The sequence below is a fragment of the Pelmatolapia mariae genome, linkage group LG13 (genome assembly GCF_036321145.2).
Source record: "Pelmatolapia mariae isolate MD_Pm_ZW linkage group LG13, Pm_UMD_F_2, whole genome shotgun sequence".
In the NCBI taxonomy this organism is placed as follows: Eukaryota; Metazoa; Chordata; class Actinopteri; order Cichliformes; family Cichlidae; genus Pelmatolapia; species Pelmatolapia mariae.
This window is the reverse complement of record NC_086238.1, coordinates 11,652,212-11,678,880: the sequence shown is the minus strand read 5'-3', so window position 1 is coordinate 11,678,880 and position 26,669 is coordinate 11,652,212. Positions and strand designations below refer to the sequence as shown.

General features: G+C 37.7%; 1 pseudogene; it reads left to right on the top strand.

Moving 5' to 3' along the window:
- The first annotated feature begins 3,883 nt into the window (after positions 1 to 3,883).
- Positions 3,884 to 25,449, top strand: LOC134639975 (ATP-binding cassette sub-family C member 2-like; annotated as a pseudogene).
- Positions 25,450 to 26,669: the final 1,220 nt, after the last annotated feature.

Here is a 26,669-nt window from a genome sequence, read left to right as displayed (position 1 = left end):
GTGTATGTGTTTTATTTCTAGGTTTCATTGTGAAGACTGGATTTTACTTTTATGTAAAGAAACACTGAGATATGCATCTTATCTATAGGGAACAACATACGGAAAACGTATTGTAAATGTAACGCATTTTATGTGTGAAAAATAAAATTTCTCTCTGAAATCATGCTTAACTGGTTTTAATTTCAAAAACCTCTTTTTTGATACAATGTTATCAGTCTGTTCATCAGGCCTCTGCATCCATTTACATCCATCTATTAAAACTGGCTTTGGAATGGATAAAGCAGGCTAATATTAAGCTTTGGGAATGGGCTTCCCAACCCTAACCTCAACCTTACTGAAAATTTGTGAATTACACTTAAAAACCGGGTCTATGCTAGGAAACTCACCCATTTAAACTCTACCAATTCTGTCCAGGAGATGGTCAAATATCCAGCCATAATTACTCCAGAATCTTGTTGACAGCAACCAAAAACGTTACCCTGAGGTGTAACTTACAAAGGGACGTTTGACCAAATATTAGTGGACACGTACTTACATGTTTGACCCTGTTTTGATTAGAGAAAATCCTAAATAAATTCGTCCTGTGCATCCAATTCTTGTTTTTTAAACTGACTCAGGATGTATGCTGTACAATCATTTCATCCTGGAAAAACAGGACTTCAAAAAAATCATTAAAGGGCAAAAAATTACAATGACACTCATATCAATGATGAGTTTATGTATATTTTTGACCACAACTGTATGTGTATGTTACGGGCCCCAGGAATGGTGCCACAATAACAAAGAAGAAATCCCTGCAAATACAGGTAAAGTTCAGGAGCAATGAAGACACAGTGCACTCGGTTTGCCTCTCAGATTGCATCTGTAATTCAAGTTTCAATAAGCATGAACAACATTAACAATATTCATGTGTGCATGACTCTTTCAGTCCCAGTGTCCATATCTGTCCATTTTCCAAAGTCACAAGTAGAAAAATAAATGGATTCACACTCTACACTTTCCACGATTTTACATGTGCTTCATGTGATCGCTCAGTGAAAGCAAAACAAAAGTACACACATGCTCTTGCTTAAGCAATTGAAAGTCACTGTAATCTACAGTGAATCTACAGCAATATTCAACTGTATTTAAAGCAAACCACACTCATATCTGGTTGAAATTAAAGTGGACAACTGTACCGGTTCTCAATAGTGGAATTGAGCAAAAATAAACACACATCATTTACAGCACAAAGATGAAACTCACTTTTGCATAACATGGGCAACTTCCTTCTATTTCACATGTCATTAACACTCACATATTAAACAGCTTTATACTTTTCAAACATCAATGACACTTTAACAATAATACATCTTTGTATCATAAACTTTATATAAAATAGTAAAGTGTGCAGGAGTACCAACCTTCATAATGAAAAGAAAATAAATCTATACGCATGACCTTCCTGCAAGACAATGCTCTGGGCGCTTTTTTACCAAGTACTAACCTGCAAATACAGGTAAAGTTCAGGAGCAATGAAGACACAGTGCACTCGGTTTGCCTCTCAGATTGCATCTAAATACTGGGCGGAAGTCCATCCCCCTAAAGCAACTGGGGTGCACCTGCCTTGAAATAATAGTTCCACCTGAGGTGTTGCTCCATTTTTTTCTGTCCTTCTGTACAGTCCATGTGACAAAATAATATACTGCATAAATTGGTCATGTTACCAAAGTCATTTTGAATATTCATAGTCACAGAAAATAACAAATAAACAAATTAAATAAATTAAATTAAGTGATTAACACAAAAGTGGCCATGCATTTTGGGTGTGCCACATGTACTTATGACAAAGTGGAACTAGAGTACTTTTCTTATTTTAAAGTCAGACAACAATCATTTATCAAAACCTTACTGGTTTTAAATATTTATGTAGAAAATAACAGGAAAAGGGATCTAATGATCCCACTCCCTCCCCATCCCTAAATGATCCCTCCCCTTCCCCTTTTCAGTAGGTTTTCCCCCTAACACAGTTAAAAGAGCATGGTAAGACTTATGTAAATCCTTCACTTTTTTATTTCCTCTCTCAGGAGCTTATTTGCGCAAATTACAAAGCTTGATTCTGTAAATGATTTTGCTATATCAGTTGAATGTTCTCATTGACTCACTAGAAGGGCTGTAGTGTACTTTTTGTAGAAACCAGGCACAGAATCTTGTGTTCTCTACGCTGTTACGAACTTGCATTTTCATGTGTTTGTTCTGGGCAGGTAATATCTGTTTATGTTAATTCAGCTGTGCCAGGGCCCTGCTCCGATTGGTGCGTGGATACACCGCCCCGACGTGACTGGTTCCAGCTGGAGGACCCGCCCATTAAAAGGAAGCTGGAGCGCTACTGCCGGAGAGGTTCTCGCATTTCTCCTCATGACCCGGCAGTGCTGCTGTGGCGGCCGTTGGCTGCAGTGCGGCTTGAAAGTTGTGGAAGTGGAGTGGGTAGGGTTGAGCTGCCGTTTCTTTTGATCACCCGTTTTCTCCTGTTTTGAATTAGTTAAGGAGGTCAGACTCTGTCTTTATTTTTGACTTTGTTTTGGTAAGGTCAGGGGTGCGGGATTTGTGTAGATTTGTGTTTGTTTATTATTTTGACCTTGGCTCACCCTGAAGTGTTGACACTCCCGTTTTGTTGTTCCTCTTTTTTCCACTTTGTAAATAAATCACATTATAACGAACGGATTTGTTTCCTGTGGCTGCTTGGGTCTTGGGGGCGGCGGGGGGGAGCGAGTGCCTCACTCATGTTATTGCCTGGCCCCAGACGGGTCGTAATGCTGGGCTTACACTGTGCGATTTTTGGCCCATTTTGAGCCGATTTTTGAGTCGTGCGACCGTTTTGGTGATCGGCCCGATTTTGGCTTTCATCGTGCGTCGTGCATCGTGTAGTCTACGTGGGGTAACGAGAAGCGATTAACACCTCACGACCAGCTCCCGATCACCGTCGTGAGGGTGTCACCGCAGCTTCTCACACTGCGCACGCGCAAACACAAATGTCAGCGAAAAAGACGGCGCAGCACGGCAGTGCAGCGTGTGATCTGGACACAAGCGATGGAGGCACAACTTGTAGAACTATGGCAAGCTCCGAGCCTTTTCGACGTGGCCTCACAAAATTATCACAACCACAACAACCGTGAAAATAGTTGGATCTACACTGCTGCTCAATCACAGCTGCCTGATCAATGTTTTTCATTAGCAATTTAGCAAAGTTGATGGTGGTGGTGTGCGTGTCTGTGTGAGTGAAAGACAGAGAGGGAGAGAGAGCGACAGAATTTCTGTTATAACCTTCATTTTATGGACGCACAGTGTGAGCACTCAGGTCGCATCAGAGCATCGGGCCGTATAGTGTGAGACTGCATCGTGACCTACGAACTTATAACCCCTGCGAGTCAATCGTACAGTTTGAGCAGGAGCTGAATCGCGCGACTGAAAAAATCGCACAGTGTCTGCCCAGCATAATCCAGTACCTCTCTGTTGTATTAATGTCGTTTCTCTGTAGAGGGAATAAGCAACTTTTTTTTCTGCTTTAAAAAACCTCACAGATCAAAGTCCCTTACAGCCACACCCTACAATTGTCAGTGAAGTGTGGGTGGACAGAGGAGAAAGCAGCAGTATATGACTCAAACACAGCAGTAGTGGGGCAGAGGGTGAGAGGCGTCGGCTTGTCTAATCAGCTGAGGTTGACTGAAGCTATCACTGTAAAGCACAGGTGTCGAAGTCCAGGCCTCGAGGGCCGGTGTCCTGCAGGTTTTAGATGTGTCCTTGATCCAACACAGCTGATTCAAATGGCTAAATGACCTCAACATGTCTTGAAGTTCTCCAGATGCCTGCTAATGAACTAATCATTTGATTCAGGTGTGTTGACCCAGGGTGAGATCTAAAACCTGCAGGACACCGGCCCTCGAGGCCTGGACTTCGACACCCCTGCTGTAAAGCATGTGTGCGGCAGCTCTGGAGGAGTACTGTGGGTCCACCTTTTGGGTGAGTTAAACAGACAGAAAGACTGAAGAATTAAGGTAAATTCAAACAAACATAAGACTAGCAACATACAAAGTAAATTGTCTGGAATGTACGTTGAAAATGACAGCAAATAGACATAACACCTTATGATACCATGTCAGGGACATGTTGATGTCATAGTTTTTGGCGTTTTTTTTTTTTTTGTTTTTTTTTTTAAAGATCTTTTTTTTCTCTTTTTATGCTTTGGAGAAATAAAAGCTTTAAGAAAAGTGAAGCTGATTAAAAGGCAGTAAAAATGAAAGATGTACTTGTAAAAAGCTGTTCATGTTATTGTGTCAGCCTGTTCAACACAGATTGGACAAACAGGAAGGTCATGGTTTCTATTTGTCATAGCAACTATGAAAGACATCTTCCAAAATTGCAGAAAAGAAGATGATTAACTTTCTGGTTTCAGAAAGTTTCTGGTTTCAGAAAGTTAATCAGTTGCACTTTTAAGACAACTTTCTGGTTGCCTTAGAAGGGCAGCAGGACTTTGTTATGCATGTGTGTTTGTTTATATGTGCCCTTCAGAATGCTTCATATCTGAAGCGACCAGACCCAGACCTCCCACTATGTGCGGAACAGACAGTTCTTGTATGGATCCCTCTTTGTTTCCTGTGGCTCTGTGCCCCATGGCACCTGCTGGCTCTCTGTCAGAGCGCAAAAGTAAACACAAAACAGCTGTCCAAGCTCTACATCTGCAAACAGGTAAGAAATACTATCTAATAAAGACATCTTCATAAAAAAATTGTTGTTTCAGTTTATAGCTTAGGTAGCTGTGTTCTAGTTTCAAATGTTTAACTGTATACTGTAAAGAAATATGTTTTACTGTAAAGTTTTACAGAATTTACAGGAAAACTGAATTTCTGTTATTTTTAAATACATAAAATATGAATCAAATTACAGTAAAATGACAGTAAAAGATGATAAAATGACATTAAAAGTAGTTTCTGTACCTTTACTTGGATTTGTTGACAATTAACACATGTTGTGTTTTGATGGAAGCATTTGTTGCGCATTCTTTTTATCTTGGTTAAAAGAGGGACATATTCTGAATCCAAGTTTCTAATCCTTTGTTGCCTCAGGCAGTTCAACCCATAAGATGTACATGGATCTCTTTGATTCAGAAAACTACTGTCTGCAAGCAGTTAGCTGTAACCAACTTCCTGAAAGAGAGCGACCTTTACTTAACATTACAGAGAATTATATATGACGCTTTTAATTGGTCAAAACTGTTGGGGAGACGCCATGGTTTAGACTTGGCTTTCCCTCGTTGGCCCACAGGCTGGTCGCAGCCTTCTGGCACTCCGCTTTCCTCCGGTCAGGCGAGGACACATCTGGGGTGGTAACCTGCCTCTCCTATTTCTGTATAACAGCCTGGTTTCATGTGATGGTGGTCACGGTAGTATGTGAGATGCATACTTATTCCAGGCTTTGTTATTGTTCAAAATCATAAAAATGCATAGAAAGTAAGATTTATGAAAATATTTGACCTCACACGTCATCCCAAGAAAATGGTGACAACATCTATAAATGTTTCTTTCATGAGTAAATAATTTCCATTTAGTATTTGTAAACCCTCATAGGGTATAATTATGTTAATTTCACAGATGGTGCATTTTATATTCATTATGTACTTTTTTAGAATTATTGACCAAAACTGGTAAATATACCATAAACCTATAAAAACAGAAATACATATTTTATATTATTCTCAAGATATATTAATGAGTTTGGACAATACATGTTAAATGCCTATGAAATCACAGGATTGTATAATTAAAAATACTATATGATTTAATAGCATTTTAAATAAAATTATTTTTTTAAATAAAATTTGTAACACTATAATGATCATAATGTATTTGTAATTGCTTAGTTTTTTTAATACAAAAATGTCAGTAAGAAGTGAAGGGTTTAACTCCGGAAGATTTCACATTTTAGCTTTAAAAAGAAACAAGGCATGAAGGACGGGCACTTTCCATCCAAGCTTAATAGCAGTTAGCTTTCAAGTCAGCAATGATACAGAAAGGAAACAGACTTTATATGGAGAGGTCATTGTGGATTATGGGATGCTTACAAACTAACAGTTTGGATTTTTAACCTTTTGGAAGAGAAGGTGAAGATTTTTCTCAAAAAGCTAGGGAACAATTCATCAGAGGAAAACTGATCATTTATACAAAATAACCCCTAAAAGACCAACCAGTGCTTACTTTTGTATAAGCACAGGCCAGAACAGTCTGACATTTTTTGTTGTAAAAACGGCAACAGCTTATTTGAAAGGAGGAAAAAGGAGCAGTCACAGTCAGCAGCAGGGCACAACCGTATACACTGCACCTGCAAGTTAAGTGTAGCAAACTCAGTGTTATTAGCACACTGTCTTTACTCTAGCTTGGCACTAAATCTCTATGACTATGACTAGTACTATTTTATATAGTTAACAGAGGTATTAGTTAACTATTAAACCAACTCTTTCCCAGCATGATACTGAGAGCAGGCTTGGCTAATGGCTGAAGTGATGTTAGGGTTTTTATCTTTTTGGCTACCTGTAATAGATACTGTTCAGTACAATTTTTTTTTTTTCTTTTGCATTTATGCAGCTTTATTTATTCAAGTGACCCTCCAGTCGAACACACTTGCTTTTCTTTCTTTCAGTAGATTCATTATATGACTTATTGGTGTCAAGTGGTATGGTAAAAAGGTGAGTTTGAATAAGCATTTTAAGGTAGTTCAGAAATTGTCATAGCTGTGGTGTTTCAGTGAAAACCCTAAAAGGTTATCTATACATCATCAGGACCTACTCTAAGGAGCTTGGAAAGAAAAGCGCCTGGACTTCTGTAAGTTGCTTGAAGAGGTTTCACCTCTCATCCAAGAAGCTTCTTCAGTTCTAAGGTCAAATGGTGGAGAGTCCCAGATTTAAACCCAGTGGGAGTATCCCCCCAAAGAGGGACAAAGGACCCCCTGATGATCCTCTACCTAATCACATGAGCCAAGGTGTGAAAACGGGAGTGGGTCACAATCAGCCAGGGTTTTGGGTGAGCTCATTGTGAAACCTGGCCCCACCCTATCATGTGATTTCCTGAGGTCAGATGGCCCAGGGTGTGAGTGGGCGTGAAGGCGTCTGGGAAGGGATCTCAAAACTGGATTATAGATGGCAGACAGTTGGTGTCGTAAACCACCGCCTCTGTTCAAAGATGGTTGCTCACAGTGGACATAGATGGCTTCTTTCACTCCTCTTTCAAACCATCTGTCCTCTCTGTCCAAAATGTGAACATTGGCATCCTCGAAAGAGTGACCTTTGTCCTTTAGATGCAGATGGACTGCTGAGTCTTGTCCTGTGGAGGTGGCTCTTCTATGTTGTGCCATGCGCTTGTGAAGTGGCTGTTTGGTCTGTCCAATGTAGAGGTCTGGGCATTCCTCGCTGTCTGTCTTTCTTATCCTCCCTAACACCAGCTAGGGAGGATAAGAAAGACAGACACAACATTGTCATCCCCTGTGTAGCCGGTGTATCAGAAAAACTCAGGAGAGTTTTCTCCAAGCACGACATCCCAGTGCATTTCAGACCCAGCAACAAACTCAGACAAAAACTGGTTCACCCGAAAGACAAAACTCCGAAACACAAACTTAACAATGTGGTGTATGCTGTACAGTGTAGCGAGGAATGCCCAGACCTCTTGGTCAAAAACACCAAGAGGCCTGTCTCTGTGAGTTTATTATAAATGCATATACTGTGTATGAAATGTTCTAACATGGAAAGGACAAGCCATTTACAGCAAAAGGGCAAAGGGATGTGTCATTCCAGCTCTGCGTATCTTAAGCATCTGTTATCACTTCTCTGAAACCTTGAAGGACTGAAGGGAAAGAACTTAGTTTTAAGTATTTGTTATTACATGAAAAAACAAAAACATAGTATTGGTTAAAAGTTTATGCAAAAGATTATAATTTTCTCCTGTTACTTCTGTGTTTTCTTCCTTCAGCTTGTGGTGTCCCTGTTGTTCCTGACGGCCATAGCACACCTGGGAGTCACACTAGGAGAAGATTTTGGCCCAAACAGTGACCAATCTTCAAAAAATGCTGGTGTATACTACGCAAATCCGGTTTTATTTGCAGTCACATGGGTAAATAGAGCAGTCTTTATATTTGATTATTTAAATTTGAAAGGATTTGTTTTTTATGTTGTGATGTGTCTTCTTTGTTAGATCCTTGTCCTGCTTTGCCATGAAGGATTAAGACGCGAAGGAGCAATAGACTCTGCCTCTATTTTCCTCTTCTGGTTGCTCCTTGTAGTGTGTGACATCTTTCCTTTCCAGACCCTCCTACGAGAGGCTCTCAGACTGGTATGAGTGAAGACATGTGATCAAGTTGGATTTAAAGTAGAAGACAAATAGTAGATTTACTCAGACATGGTGCAATAACTTGATATGATTGACTTTTAGCTCTCCATATGTTGCATAACACACCATTTTCAGTTTTTTTCAGGACCCTTTAAAGTTTTTCTTTCTCTTATTTTTGGTATTTAGGGCGAGGTCCGTGATGTCCCACGTTTCAGCCTTTTCTACATTTCTTTTGGGCTTGAACTGATTGCACTAGTTCTTTCTATTATGGCTGATATCCCCCCAGAAGCTAAAGACTTTATAAAAAAGGTACCCATTATTTGTTATTGGTTTTGTTTGTTTGTTTTCAGAGGGCAAAGTTCATAAGGAGTCAGACGTTAATCTTGTTTTTATCCACAGAATCCTGAAGCAGGTGCAGCATTTTTGAGCAGAATTACTTTAAACTGGTTAAACAGGTAACATTAAAGTCACTATAGTAGGAATCTTAACAAGCATAAAACTTATGTGCTCCATGTCTTCAAAGTTCTCATTGTTTTTACAGTATGGTTTTAAAAGGCTACAAACAACCTCTGGTTCAGGAGGACATGTGGGATCTGAATGAGAGTGATAGCACTGCTTTCATCAATGAGCGTTTCCAGCATTTCATGAAGCCTGAGTTGGATGCAGCTAGGGTCCGCTTCCAGAACAAGATGAAAAAGAAATCAGCTAAAACCAGAGACAGTGCCCAGGAAGACCCACAGCAAAATGGGCTTTCCAGTGGTCTGGGGAAAGGAGTCAGTCAGGATGTACTAATGATGGTGAGAGCATTCAAACAAAATCACTTCCACTCACATGTACACTATATTGAGCTACACTCCAAACGGATTTTACTAACACCACTAATCAACATCACTATGTTTTTTTTCTGAATAAATCTCATCAACTGTGCTTGAACGATCTGTTCCTTTAGGAGGAAAGGGGGAAGAGAGAAGATGAAAAGAAGAAAAAGGACAATAAGGAGGAAGAGAACTATCCCAATTCATGGCTGATTACCACCATTTACAAGACCTTTAAAAGGATTCTGATTGAATCTGTCTGCTTCAAACTTCTGCAGGATGTGTTAACCTTTGTCAGTCCTCAGCTTCTTAAGTGAGTAAGATATTACAGAACGTTACAGAAATAAAACAACAGATTTAAGAGAAGAACAATGTTGTGCTTGTACAATGTCGCTGGACTTAAACCAGCAACTCAGCTGTGTTGTACCCTGCAGTGGACTACAGTGGTCTCTTAATAGTTCACTGTTCTGACTTTCTGATGCATACTTTTCAAAAAGAAAAGGAAAGTATTGAACCCAGTTCTTTTTATTCTTCTACTGGACAGAGAAGATGCAGACTCAGAGTGGTCAAAGCATTTATAATCATTTTATTCAATATATTATCTTCCGGAAGAGAGATACGCACGATGGTAAGCATCTGCAGATCTGAAGCATTAGAAGCCTATAGCCTATATTATAGTCAGCTCCCTCCTCCTGTTATTTTGGTACTTACACGTTCAATCAAAACAACTTCTGCGCGACACTCTGCTTCTGCAGCTCTGCGCTGATGTGGCTGAGGGGGCTCGCCCAGCTTTAATGGTCTCAAAATCGGGGGACCTGAGTAGCCTTCCAGTCCTGGCCTCCGTCAGACACATAGTTACAGCGGCTCCCCTCTTTATTGATGCGCTTGGTATTTAAGTGGGTTAGCTTTAGAGGGCTTGACAGTAGGCCTCAAGGGTATGTTTTTGCCTTCCAAATCACTCCGGGTACTTTACTGTTCACTTATATTGCCATATTTGGAATACTGTGTGGAAATCTGGGGAAATACATACAAAACTTCACTTCAACCATTATGTAAAATTCAGAAAAAAGCAATCAGGATGATTACTAAAGCAGGATTTGGAGACCACACTAACATCATGTTCTTGAAATTAAAAATTCTGAAGTTTATGGATCTTATAAAATATAAAACTGCAAAAATTATGTACAAAGCCAGATACAATATGTTACCAGGAAATGTACAGAGGATGTTTTTTGACAGAGAAGGGGACTATGAATTGAGGGGAAAATTAAATCTGAAGACTCTTAAAGCACGGACAAAGGTTAAAACCTTTTGTCTTACTATTTGTGGGGTAAAACTGTGGAACAGTTTTACTGTGGACCTACAGCAATGTTCAGGCATTAGTCAGTTCATAAAGATGTTTCAAAAACTACTTTTGGAAGAATATGAAACTGATAAAGTTGATCACCCATTGTGTATATATAACTATGCTAAATTGTATCTAAATTATATCTATCACTGTAGCTATGTTTATACATGTCCTCCTTGTTTATTGTGTGGGGTAAGTGATGATGGGAATTAGGGGAATCAATGAATGGTGGGATTCAATAGAATGTTGAGCATGGGGTAGGGATTAATAAGTATGTTATACTTCTTCCTACTCCATTTCAGACTTAATAATTGTCATTTCATGTCATTTAGACTCTGTTTTACTTTATTTGTTTTCTTTTTTTTTTTTTTTTATCTGAGCACATATGTATTTACATATATATTCGTATTTGTAAATGCAAGTATGTGTACTTGTGTATATATTGTTTTTTTTTTCTGTATATGTCTGAAATAAAGATACAACAATAATAATGATGTTACGCGTAAAGGGCTGAAGTAACCTGTAAGAGCTATTTACATTAAAATGGGTTAATACTCAGATTTTTACCTGTACAGTTTCACAATGGGTTAAAAGGTGAATATCAACAATTTTGACTTTAATTGTAGGAAATTTTAATGAATTTTTGCTGAGTTTGTTCTTAACATTGGAGAGGAGACAGGCACATCCAGCTCTGAAGATGTGCTTATCTCAGTGTTCTGTAGTCCTGGCCTCCGTCAGGCACAAATTTCACTTTGAGATCCAATCTTCTGAACTGTTCATCTCACAGCAGACGAAGGGAAGAGCAAAGAATGCATCTGGGCGCTCTCTTTTATACTCTGCGAAGTGCCTATTTGCCCCCCCTTCTCTCTCCTCCTATCTAGTCATTCAAACACATTGTTGACATAAGATCATCTGATGTCCAACCACACACTATCTGATTTATCAAAGTTTACTTCAAAATCCCTTCTTTACATTTTCTTCGTTATTCTTAACATAGAAAATCTCATGACATTTGAACATTTAAGAGACATCCTCCACAGTGCTGACACCAATAGGTAAAGATCTAAGCTGGATCATGTCCACAGACACAAAATCTAGACTCTTTCACTACTCAAACTACATTTCTCATTTAACATATTGATCAACTTATATTTTGATTTATCTTTAAACAAAAATAAAAAACGATAAAAAATGAGGATAAAAATAAAGATTAAAACTCTAAATCACTTAAAAACACCTGGATGTTAAGCCTTTTCACCCTCTCTCCGATGTGATGAGAAGAAGGCAAGGGGTCTTTAATCTCTCTCTGTCCCTCATGTCTTGACACTAGTCATTCATAACCGATAACAGGAGTGGCAGGATGAAATGAGGACATAAGTGCTGAAGATGAAGCAGGAGATTAGCATGTTTTTTTTTTCTTTTTTTCTGTTTTTTCTAGATTGATGATCTCGTTCACTCAGGACAAATCCAGACATCCCTGGGAGGGCTATTTGTATGCAGTGTTGCTGATGGTGGTGGCTCTGCTACAGTCTCTGACCCTACAGCAGTATTACCAGCGCTGCCATGTGCTGGGGATGAAGGTTCGCACTGCACTTATGGCTGCTGTGTATAAAAAGGTAAAAACAGGAGTGACAGAACACCATTTATTGACATTGGTGTGAAAAAATAATCAAATGCTGTATAATATAAATTACTGTTACACATTAGAAGAAAAAAAATTACTAGACATGATTTTATGATTAAGTCAGTTGTCAGATGTTTCACTTTTAAAGAACTTTTATCAGCACATACTTGTCACAGAAAAACTATTTACATTATTTCTTAAAGAAAGTCAGCTTTGCTTTCTTCAATATATAGGGTTAGAGTAGGATTATGATTTAAAAAAAACTGACACAAAGATCCATCTCCTGCTTTGTTGATGTACTAAAACATACAGAGTAAGAAAAAATATCACTTATATGCTTCTCTTACTTAATTTCCACCCCACTTTCTAATTAATATGCCCTTTTTATCACTTTTCTAAGGCATTAGTGGTGTCCAATGATACTCGTAAGGAGTCAACAGTAGGGGAAACGGTGAACCTGATGTCAGCAGATGCCCAGCGCTTCAATGATGTGACCACCTCTATCCACCTGCTGTGGTCCTGCCCTCTGCAGATCATCATATCCATTGTTTTCCTGTGGCTGGAGTTAGGACCTTCTGTGTTGGCAGGACTGGGAGTCATGGTGTTAATAATTCCAACCAATGCACTGCTAGCAACCAAGGCCAGAACACTCCAGGTCAGGGGAAATACTTGCCAAATCTTCTTTGCTTCTGTACACCTCTGTGCGAGATTCTAAATCAAATAATCAAGATGAGATTACACTGCAAATTTTAAAGTATTATTCAAGATGTTTAACTAAAATATTGCATTGACGGTTTAATAGATTTTGATACAGTCCCCCACTTTCAGAGGCTCAAAAGTAGTTGGACAATTGAGTGACATAGCATGCAGGCTCAGCCACGTGTCTCACTGTCAAGAGATATACTCTAAGACACTTCTTCAGCTGAGAATCAGAGAGGAGAAACACAAAGTTTTACTTGCATGCAAGGGCAGTTACAGAGTAATACAACAGTGAATACGTTTGTTCAGTGGAATGTTGATGCGTGAGCATGTGCGGATATGTGTGTGTGTGTGTGTGTGTGCCAGGAGAGGCTCCTCTACCTGGTACAAAGTGAAACTGCTTATTAAGCTCTTATCTAGCAGGTACTGCTCCCTCCCTGCATGATAACGGGTCACAGTGAATCAAAAACAGTCTGAGTTATAAAGAGGTCATCATGCAGTATTCTATCATATGCAAATTTATATTATTAAAAGATTATACTGACTACAATTTTCTATTGACACTCACAGTCAACATACAGATTTGCTCTCATAGACCAGTCTCCCTTCTATAAAAAGACCAAACATTTCTTTGGAGTTTAATTAATATTAACATTAATGTGAAGAAAGTAATCTCTGTAACATTCAACATGCGATTCTTGCTGGTGAAAAAGTTAGTTTTTTTTTTTTTCAAATGAATTACACAGAATAAGTTGCTGTTCAAAACACTTTATTTAAGTATTGTCTTATTGCCTGTTTAACATGAGCTACATTGTGTCTCTTTTCAGATAGAAAACATGAAGTTTAAAGATAAGAGAATGAAAATCATGAATGAAATTCTAAATGGGATCAAGGTGAGCTCTTTTGTTCAGTGTATTCATGGTGTATGTAGATGCCTTCCTCACATCTAAGACTTTGATGTTTCATGAAACTGCAGTAACTTGAACCATAAGTGCTTCCTTCTGCCTCATTGCCTCCTCCCTGTCTTTTTCTTTTGTCTCCCACCAGATTCTGAAGCTGTATGCTTGGGAGCCATCCTTCCAGAAGCAGGTGGAAGACATTAGAGGGGAAGAACTAAAAGTCATGAAAAAGTTTACCTACCTACAGTCCATCTCCATTCTTACCTTCCGCTGCAGTCCAGCTCTGGTGAGTTCTGTCAGAGAGCTTCGCAGAGATTAGAATCAAATGGTAAACAAACTTTTTTCTTAAACTGTCTGTACTTGCAGGTTTCTCTGGCCACGTTTGCAGTATTTGTTAGTGTGAGCAATGATAATGTGTTAACTGCTGAGAGAGCTTTTACTTCCATCTCTCTCTTCAACATCCTCCGAACTCCTCTTGCCATGCTGCCCAAGCTCATTGCTTCCATTGTGCAAGTAAGTGAACAGACCTACATCACGCACATGTATCAAGCCTGTGATAAAATCAAAGTTAACCTGTTCTTTCAATTTTCAGACAGCAGTGTCTAAGACGCGCCTGGAGAAGTTTCTGGCAGGGGAAGACATCGACAGTGACATTGTGCGCCAAGACCCCAGTTTCAGTATGTTCACCATTAGAATTTGCACTTGTTGTACAGCTGAAGATTGAAGCTTACTCACAGTTTCTTACATGTGCAGATCATCTGTTAAGCTCTATCTTGGTCTGCTTTCATTTTTTAGATACTGCTGTGAGCGTATGTGATGGTTCCTTTGCTTGGGAAAAAGATGCAAAGCCTCTCCTGAAAGAGTATGTCTGTGTTGTTCAACAAAAAGTTACTAGTTAACTTAATTAACTGTGAGATGTTCACCAGGTTTTTTTTAGCATTGCTTCAGTTTTTCCAGTCTGCCTATTTGCCCCTGATGTGTTCACAGCATTGAGTATAGTTATTATGTGTGTCCAGTGTGAATTTGGACATTGAGCCTGGTCGGTTGGTTGCCGTAGTGGGAGCTGTTGGGTCAGGAAAGTCGTCTCTTATGTCAGCCCTCCTTGGAGAGATGCACAGTACCAAAGGTTTTATCAACATTAGGGTAATGGCTTTTTTTTGTATCTGTAGTGTGCGTTAAAAAACATGTAAAATCCATAACATCTAATTACGTCTTAACTAAAATAACACAAATGTTCACACAAATGTTTTTGTTGTTTTTTTTTAAACTCAACATGTAGCATGACTGTGGCATAATCAAATTAAGTTTGCTTCAGTTTTTACTTCAGCGCCTTCCCTCATCTCTCACGAAGGCAGACTTTTTCAGGAGATTATCAGAATCAGAATACTTTATTATTCCATAAGGAAATTATGTTCCTTATCTTTTTGGTTTTTAAATACCGAGAAAATCAATGTTGATTGAATCATTTACTGAGTTTATTTAATGACTAAAAGTATAAAATTCCTCTATATAGCAGTATCTTTCTGCATTCTCAATCATCCAGATAAGGAAATCCCAAAAAGTCCCACTGAAAACAATATGTCTACATGAAAAGCATAAACGTTTTGTGATCTACATAGTAGTAGTTACATTCAAGGAGGACAAAAAGCGTAGAAGAATTTAACAGTCACAATACAATATTTTATTTTATTTTTTTTAAATTCAACAATTAAACATTAAAGACTTTAAAAAACAAAGTAAAGATGCAGAAATAAAAAAAACATCACCAGCCTACTTCTTTCAAGCCACTTTTGATAATCTGGTCTAAACTCATCAGTATTGAAGGAGAAAACAGCAGAATAAAGAAGTATAGTTCTGCACAAATTTTGTGAAATGCAGGCAGATGATTTGCTTATAACTCAAACCATTTTACCCACAGAATAAACTGTTCTCTTAGATTTCCATCAAAATGATTTTTTTTTCACCTAGCCACTGCAGTGTTTGGTCTGGATAAAACCGTGTGAATGCCAGTTTTTTATGATAAGACAACAATGTAGTGAGACATCTGTCTTGAGTAATAGTCTATTTCTTTCCAGGGTTCTCTTGCTTTTGTACCACAGCAAGCCTGGATCCAAAATGCTACTTTGAGGGATAATATCTTGTTTGGATCTCCACATGAGGAAGAGAACTTCAAAAAAGTAATACAGGCCTGTGCTCTTGCCCCTGACCTTGAGCTGCTGCCTGGAGGAGACCTCACTGAGATTGGAGAGAAAGTGAGTTACACTTTAAATGGTTCAGGTTTTAGGTTACACAAATATTTTTCCTGTATGCAAATGCTGAGTATGGTGTTTATTGTAAACATATGTAAAATATTTGTTTCTTAAATACATGACAAAAAAGTAACAAAACAGAAGAGCTCTTCTGATTATATAGGAAAGGCTTCCTTGCATTAAATAGAATCCCGGTATCTCTTTTCCCCTCCTTTCTTCTCTTTTCAGGGTATCAATCTCTCAGGGGGTCAAAAGCAACGTGTGAGCTTAGCCAGAGCAGTCTACAGTCAGGCTGATATTTATCTATTAGATGACCCTTTGTCTGCCGTGGACTCCCATGTAGGAAAGCATCTGTTTGAAAAAGTTATTGGACCCAATGGAATACTTAAAAACAAGGTTTGTACTTAACAACATATGCTAAACATTTCAGTTTAAAATTAATATTTTAAATTGAAATCAGTATTTAAAGTGAAAAAAACTCGCCCATTTCCCATTTAATTTCTTCTGAGGAATCTTGACATGAAATACTATCTGCACAGGATAGTCCAGCTGTTACTTGTTTTACCTCATTTTACCCAGGACCAGAGCATTACGTAAAGCTTACACGAATAGGCTAAATATCACACTAAATGACCAAGATAACTGAATAGCTAATAATGAAAGGTTAGGAATAAAAGCCACTCAGAAATGGAATTACAAATTAGAAAAGGTTTGGCTTTATAAATGCTTTTTAAATGATTAAACCAATTATTGTTAATTCAGTCTGTGAACTGAAACATATTCTCTTTTTGATAAATACAATTTATAAACATATTTAAACATAATTTATGTATTTTTCTTTCTTTTCCTTTAATACTTAACAATGTTTTTGTAAATCCTATCTAACCCTATTTGATTGGTGAATTCAAATCTGAGTCTCATATATCTCTGACCATACAGACTCGTATCCTGGTGACTCATGGCATAAGCTTCCTGCCTTACATGGATGAAATTGTGGTTTTGGAGAATGGAGTCATTTCTGAAGTTGGATCCTATGAAAACCTTCGTGCCAGTGGAGGAGCTTTTTCTAAGTTTCTCGACACATATGCCAAAGAGCAGAGCAATCAGTGAAATTCAGAAACAGGTAATTACAACCTTTTCTTAGTATATTAGGAATATAATCTGCAGACATCACATGTTTTTGTTAGCTGTACAACCAAAACCTATGCTAAAATTATACATCACAAATATGAATGAATTAAATTTCTTTTTGTCATCTTTTATGGATACTTTGTGTTGATGTTGTTCACATATTTGACCCAAGTATCATAAATTACTGCCATATATGTAAAACACCATGTATATTGTTATTTTAGGTGAGGGCCAGGACACAGAAGACTTTGAGCTCATCCCAGGTGTAGATGATGCCCAACCTGACGGTCCTTTAGAGGACACTGTTTCTCTTACACTGAAGCGAGAAAACAGCATCCGCTGCAGCCAGCACAATGGCAGGTTCGAGCTTGTTAAACTTATAGATGAAACCAGGGAAACAGCTTGTCTCAAACACCATCTTTAGCAGAATGTCCATTTCATTTGTTCCTCAATTTTTTTTAGTGTCAGATTAAGAAGAAATACTTCCATTAAAAAATCTGAAAATGCTGATGAACCACAGAAAGGCCAGAAGCTTATAGAGAAGGAAACTATGGAAACAGGACAAGTAATATAATGTTTTTTCTTTGCCTAAGTAATGACACAAATAGCACAAGATTACAACAAATGATAGCCTGTTTCCCGAGTGCTGTCTCCCGCTGATTTCCAGGTGAAGCTTGCAGTGTTCCTGCAGTACCTGCGAGCCATGGGCTGGGGATATTCTGCCATGGTTTTCCTCAGTTACTTCACCCAGAACGCTGCTTTGATTGGTCAAAATTTGTGGCTGAGTGACTGGACCGGTGATTCTGTGGAGTACTACAACATGACATACCCTTCCTGGAAGAGGGACACAAGGGTGGGAGTGTTCGGAGCTCTTGGAGTGGCTCAGGGTAATAGAACAGTCATTCCTTTTGCATTTGCAAATATTTTCAGGTTCGTGCAAGTTAACATTAAGGAACTGTGTGTCTTAAAGACAGGAAAATTCTGTACTCTATTATTTAGGATCCACTCATTTTTAGAGCGCTATATAACATCCAGTCTTTTTATTGTACTAGAGAACTTGTGCACTGTGTGCGTTAGGTCCTTTGTCACAGGGACCCATGCTGCAAAGTGCATAGGCACCTATAATTTCTTATGTCAATAATTAGGAGGAATTTATTTATATACAGAGTTCTGTTAAGCTGAACTGAATCTTCTCAAGCTAAACTACCTAGTGTAATAAAAAAAAGGTGTAATAAAACTAAACTAATCAATGAAAAACAAAACAAAAAATAAGGAGGATGCTTCAGAGCTGTTCGGTCTGGGGGAATGATGGGGCTGATGTAGCGGGTGGAGATGAGTATAAAAGTAGAGAGGAGTACAAAGGGAGGGAAAACATTTGTTATTTATTTGTTCTTTAACAATATTTTATTTGCACAATTCAAATATGTTTTTTCTTTTCATATGATATTAAAATCACAAAAACTGTGTACATTTGGCATACAGCATATTTTATTTTAATATAAATAAAAATCTAATGGAAGAATAGTTGATATCAATATACCCCAGGAAATTATTGAAATTATTATTGAATCTCCAATGCTTGTACAGATAACAATGAAATAGTGCCGGTTGCTCTTTCATATTGTGAATGGGTGACCAATTACAATGTCAGAGTGATACGTTTTATTCCAGCTGCTTTATATTGTAAAAAGACTGGCAATTTGGACCTTGGTTCATCTTGAGCTCAGCTTTGCATGCCGTACATATACTACTGATTGAACTATTTTTTTTTTATAAGAATTGAATATGAAAAAAGTGAAATACTATTTGTATTGTCATTATAGCCCTGCGACAGACTGTCGATTTGTCCAGCTTGTACCTTCCCTCTTGCCCTGTGGCAGCAGAGACAGGCTCCAGCCCCTGCAACTCTGAATTTCATACAAGCTAAACTTTGTCATTAAGAATTTGTGAACATCCAAACCTGCTCTGGTCTCCAATTGACAAGATTCTTAGTAATAATGAGCATTTGCTAAAATAAATATTATTTTGTAACATTAATAATAATAAAAAAGCACACCTGTGTGTTACTGTAAGTTCAAGGTTCTGTTCACAGTGGATCTATCTTTGTCAAAAATGTAGTTCTATTATTTAGAAACTTTGTTTTTATTGCAGGTCTCTTTGTGTTCCTTGGCACACTGCTCCTAACCAATGCTTCCGTTGATGCATCTCGTATCCTGCATTCACAACTTCTTAACAACATCCTGCGAGTTCCTATGGTTTTCTTTGACACTACACCTATTGGAAGAGTGATCAACCGCTTTGCCAAAGTAGGGTCTTGTAGTTCACTTTTTAAGGATTCTTTTCATAGTTTTCAATATTTATGTTACCTTCTTGTGGCTTGTATGTTTACAAATACAAACTATAACTAGTTTTTAATGTCATTTCTAAAATAACAGTGCTAAAAATTGAAAAAAACTAAACATTAAATTTTAAAAAAGGCTTTCTTTCTGTTTGCTGCGAGTTGTATATCCACTTGTATTATTTAATTTTTCCCACTTTATCTCACATTTTTTAATACAATCCTAAATATTCTTAAAATTGTTCTCTCCTTACGTCGTTCTTTAAAGAGGCTTTCTTCCCAAGTGCCTCCTCAAGTATGCAGTTCAGTTCATTTTTATCTAGTGCTGACACACAATAACAGACGCTAAAGGTACATTGTATTGTAAAAGTAAAGCTCTTACAACAATCGAGAAAAACCCCTCAAACAATTAGATGACTGCTATGAGTCAATATGAATTTAATATGAATATATTAAATAAATCAATATACTGTTCAATTCATTTCAATTTTATTTGCACAGTACCAAATCAACCTATTTGCTTTAATGTTGTAATATGTGTGTAGATCTGTTGTCTCTGTTAGCTGCGGCTACTAAATTCAGCCACTTGTAGAAAAAGGGAAGAAGGAGCTAATTTCTCTTGTATCCTCACATCCTGCTTATACCAACAAAAGGGTCTTAATGGACTAATAATTAATCATTAAATTATTAAGTCGTTAGAATGGCTGTAAATGCCACGGCTAGCGGGCCAAGCCATGTGGAGTTTGTGAGAGAGGACCCAAACGCTGGCACTAGCTTGGATGCAAGTGAGCTTTATTTACACAGAAAGGATACAAACAGAAGTGGCGATGACATGTGCAGAACCTAAAGGAAACCTAAACTGGGGAAGCTAGTAAAACAAACCTGAAACCTTAATCCACAGAAGGACATGTAGGGGGAAACGCACGGAGGTAACACAAAGTGACTCAGGGAGACAGCACAGACAGACCAGCGACGCGCACGAGAGGACACACACTACAGAGAGAAACAGGGAAACTACACACAGGAGGGAGACACGACTGAACCTAGTTAACATGACAAAACAGGGAGGGTGCAAAACTGAACACACTGACATCAGACACGGACTTTCACAGTAAAACAGGAAATACACAGACTGGTCTCAGAGACAAGGTGCAGACGAAGAACAGAGGGAACACATGAGCAGGGATGACTAAACACTAAACAGAGGAAGAACAGAACCCGAAACCACAAACAGAATACATAATAATAATAATAATAATAATAATAATAATAAAAATAGTAATAATAAACACAAAACGCTGGGTCACATGACCCAGGACCACGACAGTAAGACTGTATTTTTTGGAACAGCTCTAATCTCAGGAACAACTCAAAACTTTAAAAGTGTTTAGCCACTGATGAACATCCATGACTTATCATTGACATTTTCTCCAATATGATCTTTAGCTTTTATAATACTCGACTTCATTCTTCTAGTATTATTTACACTTAGAATTTTGCTAATTATGTACTTTTTATGTTTTTACATGTGCATTATAAATAAAATTGACGTTTGACTTAAATAAGTACTAACTCTCCAAATATTATCCTAAAGGACATTTTTACCATAGATGAGGCCATTCCTACTAACTTGCGCGCCTGCCTTCAGTGTCTGCTGGTTGTACTGGGAACAATATTTGTCATCTGCCTGGCAACTCCTTTCTTTGCCATAGTTATCATTCCTCTGGCTCTAATCTATTTCTTTGTACAGGTAAGCTAAACAAGGTAAAGAAGATATGTAAAAAAGCTACCCTAACTTTCCTATAATATGAAATGCAAACTGATTTTGTTTTGTCTTTCTCTCTACACCCAGCGCTTTTATATTGCCACTTCAAGGCAGCTGCGCCGGCTGGACTCGGTGTCTCGCTCACCGATATACTCTCACTTTGGTGAGACGGTGTCCGGCCTGTCAGTGATAAGAGCCTACAAGCATCAAGAAAGGTTTCTTAAACACAATGAAGTAACTATAGATGAAAACCTCAAAAGTATCTACCTGCGGATCATGTCTGACAGGTCAGACATTGAACAGTGTACCTGCAAACACAGATAAGCATGTGATGCTAATTGATGAGACCCTAAAATTTGTCTGTGTGCATATTTGTGGGGTTTGTTTTCTTGACAGATGGCTGGCCATACGTCTGGAGTTTGTTGGAAACCTGGTGGTGTTTTTTGCTGCTCTGTTTGCTGTCATTTCCAGAGATTCTATTGACAGTAATGTGGTTGGCCTATCTGTATCATATGCCCTTAATGTCAGTCACAAAAACACTCAGAATTTATCCCTATTTCATCAGTGTTTATGTATGCGGTAATACTAAAATATAGGAATAATGTAAACACAGACCTCTCTCCTGTTGGGGTTCTGCAGGTAACCCAGTCCCTCAACTGGCTGGTGAGGATGACCTCAGAGCTGGAGACCAATATTGTAGCTGTGGAGAGAGTGAACGAATACACTCAGCTTAAGAACGAGGCACGTAGAAATACTTTGTGAGCAAGACATTATTTATCCATCCATCCATTCTCTTCAGTCTATCTGGGTCACGGGGATGCTGGAGCCTATCCCAGCTACCATAGGGTGTGTGGGTGCTAACTACCATGCTGCCATACGACATTATTTATACTTTGGTTAAATCAAAATCTACTGTTTTCTTAAATAGGACATGAATTTTAAGATTTCCGCAGGCTGTGAGTTTATTGTAACTCTGACAGTTCAACAGGAATCTAATAAGCTTGGGTGTGACATCAACTGCAATGTTTGCTCACTGTACAGTGATAATACTTTTATTCCCAGCTGCTGTTTCTCCACTGTTTCTTAACATACTACTGATAACGATTCAGATAATTGTCAAACAAATTAGATTTTGATGCAACAGTTTAATTTTATGTTTCACTTACATTTGATTTCACATGTTTGAACTCCACCTGTTATATTTGATTTGGGTTGTTTATTCATAATGGCACCAGAGCTGCACTGATTAGCACGTCCCATCATGCCATTCATACTGAATTTAATCTGAGTTAGAATATAACATTGCACATGTACACTGGGCCTTAATTGTTAATCTTATTTGCATATTTTCATTTGAGCTATTTAATTTTTTACCAAGTGTGACATCTTTTTAAGTTTTCTTTTTCTTCTTTATTTTAGTGGTGTATGCATGCATGTCTGTATGTATGGTGTCTGTATAATTTAGTTTCCTATCTATCTTGGTTTGAATATTAATGCACAACATATAAAAGAGCTATCTTAGCTCCCTTTGATAACTTTTGTACTATATTACACATGCGTTCTGCTTCTTTTTCTGTTGGTACAGGCTGACTGGGTAACTGACACTCGACGTCCACAGATGTGGCCAGAGGCAGGAAGAGTGCAATTTGAGAACTACAAAGTCCGTTACAGACCTGAATTGGATTTAGTGCTGCATGGAATCACTTGTGACATCAACAGCACTGAGAAGGTATGTGTGTGTGAGCGTGAGAGGGAGAGTCTCCATATATGTATAAAGTTCTTGTAAGAGTTAGATAGAGTTTACTGCATCTGTTATAATGTTCACAAAAGATACAAAAGCATATACTGCTAAAAAAAAAAAAAGAAAAGAAAAGAAAGAAAGATGTTGTTTTTGGATGGACATTGTTTAAATCATTGGGAGTTTTGTTTACCCCTCATTGAAAAATCCATAATATATAAAATAGTCCCACTATTTTTTTTTTTATTTAAAAGGTTAACTATTAACAACTTCTGTAAGTTTCCTGCTGGGCTGAGATTGGTCAATTGTGTCTAAAATGTAGCTTCCAGTTACAGGCCTGAATATCCTTTTTTTTTTATTTGAGTTTAGAAAAGCTGTTTACGTTGAAATTTGTAATTTGATATAACTTTGTGCTGTAAGACATTGACATTCTATTGTTTTTGTTTTTTAATGTTTTATAGACCAATCTATTAACGATTTACTCAAAAAAAATGCCACAGATCAATCTGTGTTGACAGTAATTACATATAATAAACTGTAAAAATAATGTGAACCATCAGTTTTTCTTGTAAGTTGTACATTATGCGTATTACTGTATATTCGAATCAGCCATGATATGTAAACATGTAACTAGTCTACGATTAGGGTGAGGTGAAACACTGACAACTTTGTAATACTGATGTCAAAGTAAAAATTAGAAAAGACTGTATATATTGCAACAACATATATCATGGAATCACTGCAAATAGCAGTGATGACTATAAGCACTATAAAATATCTGATGCCCCTGAAAAATGTTGCTTCTTTCTGTAACACATAACATTACTGAAATTACTAAGATCTTTTACAAACTAAGTACAGACTGAGTATATTTGCTTATTATTACATTATTTAATGCTATACTATTAAATACGATTTATATCCAGAAAATAAATTGTGTAGATCCTTTTTTTCAAATATGCACCAGCTGTTATTTTGATCTTATGTGTTTTCCCTCATTGCATTCAGATCGGTATTGTCGGTCGCACAGGAGCTGGGAAATCAAGTCTTACCAACTGCCTGTTTAGAATTATTGAAGCTGCTGAAGGTCGCATCCTCATTGATGATGTAGATATCGCTACAATAGGCCTGCATGACCTGAGAAACAGACTCACGATTATACCACAGGTATACACATAAATATAAACAATAACCTTGTCAAAGAATTTGATATTTATAAAAATACACTGATATTTGTAATCCCGTGTGCACAGGATCCCGTTTTGTTCTCGGGGTCACTGAGGATGAACCTGGATCCATTTGACAAGTTCAGTGATGAGGAGATTTGGAGAGTGCTGGAGCTCTCTCATCTAAAGAGCTATGTATCAGGGCTGCAGGAAGAATTACAGCATAAAGTGGCAGAGGGGGGAGAAAACCTCAGGTGGGTGATAAAATTAACAATACGGCCTCTGGGTATAAGTTGTATAGAAGTTTTGCACAGTTCATTATTGGAAACCTTATGTAATGTTCTGCAAAACTTACATAAACCCTAATTTTATTTGAGCACATGAGAGTCATTTGTGTGTGTGTGTGTGTGTGTGTGTGTGGCGGGGGGGGGGGGGGGGGGGGTTCTTTTGCACTACAAAAACCCTCTTAAGATATCAATGCTTTAATACAATCTTCCCAGTGTTGGGCAGAGGCAGCTGCTGTGTCTGGCTCGAGCACTCCTGAGAAAGTCACGTATCCTAATTCTGGATGAAGCCACTGCAGCTGTTGACCTGGAGACAGACAACCTGATTCAGAACACCATCCGCAAAGAGTTCTCAGACTGCACAGTCCTTACCATCGCCCACCGCCTGCACAGTATCATGGACAGCTCTAGGTGAGTTATACCTCTTCCCTTAACATTTTTGGATGAAATTTTTGTAATTCATGACAATGTTTTTCTCACATGAAGCATAAATTTGGTCTTCTTTTGCTGCTGGTTCAGGGAATTCTGGTCAGAAAGTGACTAAATCTGTTGTTTCAGAATCCATAAAATATCAGCTTTCATCACCCGACAACATGTACATCTTTTTGTGGAATCCGTTTACCCTTTGCTCTTTAATTGTATGCAGTTTAGCTGTATGGCAATTGATGAAATAATCTTGTGAGAAAATACATTTATATTAAAAAAACAGATTTCAGGATTTACTGAATCAATGTTGCATTATTCAAATTAGAATAGATTTGAATCGGGAAATCTATCTATTTTTTTTTCTCAGTGGGCTACTATTAATGCCTGTGCTTCTTTCCAACAGGGTAATGGTGCTTGATGCTGGAAAAATAGTGGAATTTGATTCGCCGAGCAACCTGCTTGAAAAAGAAGGTCATTTCTACGCCATGGCAAAGGATGCTGGGATAACATTAGAAAGCAACACACATTTATAATTTCTACTTATACTGTTTTTTTAGGGAAGATTTAGGGCCACAATTTTTGTGTATGTGTTTTATTTGTAGGTTTCATTGTGAAGACTGGATTTTACTTTTATGTAAAGAAACACTGACATATATATTGTATTTATAGGGAACAACATAGGGAAAACATATTGTATATGTAAGACATTTTATGTGTGAAAAATAAAATTTCTTTCTGAAATCATGCTTAACTGGTTTTAATTTAAAAAGAAAAACTTTTTTTTTCACACAATGTTATCAGTTTATGATTGTGCACTTATTTGTATTTTTATATGACAGCAACATGCAAACATCTTGCCTGTGAGAGACCATGTTCCCACAAACATCTGTATGAAATATCCAGTAACTAAAAAATCAAATAAAGAAGTCAATTAATACTGATTAGACCACTGCATCCATTTACATCCATCTATTAAAATTTTCTTTGGAATGGATAAAGCAGGCTAATATTAAGCTTTGGGAATGTTCTTCCCAACCCTAACCTCAACCTTACTGAAAATTTGTGAATTACACTTAAAAACCGGGTCTATGCTAGGAAACTCACCCATTTAAACTCTACCAATTCTGTCCAGGAGATGGTCAAATATCCAGCCATAATTACTCCAGAATCTTGTTGACAGCAACCAAAAATGTCTCTCTGAGGTGTAACTTACAAAGGGACGTTTAACCAAATATTAGTGGACACGTACTTACATGTTTGACCCTGTTTTGATTCGAGAAAATCCTAAATAAATTCATCCTGTGCATCCAATTCTTGTTTTTTAAAGTGACTCAGGATGTATGCTGTACAATCATTCCATCCTGGAAAAACAGGACTTCAAAGAAATCATTAAAGGGCAAAAAATGACAATGACATTCATATCAATGGTGAGTTTATGTACATTTTTGACCACAACTGTGTGTGTACTTATGACAAAGTGGAACTAGAGTACTTTTCTTATTTTGAAGTCAGACAACAATCATTTATCAAAACCTTACTGGTTTTAAATATTTATGTAGAAAATAACAGGAAAAGGGATCTAATGACCCCACTCCCTCCCCATCCCTAAATGATCCCTCCCCTTCCCTTTTTCAGTAGGTTTTCCCCCTAACACAGTGAAAAGTGTGTTAGGGGCGAAAGTCTTACGTAAATAAGACTTATGTAAGTCCTTCACTTTTTTATTTCCTCTCTCAGGAGCTTATTTGCGCAAATTACAAAGCTTGATTCTGTAAATGATTTTGCTATATCAGTTGAATGTTCTCATTGACTCACTAGAAGGGCTGTAGTGTACTTTTT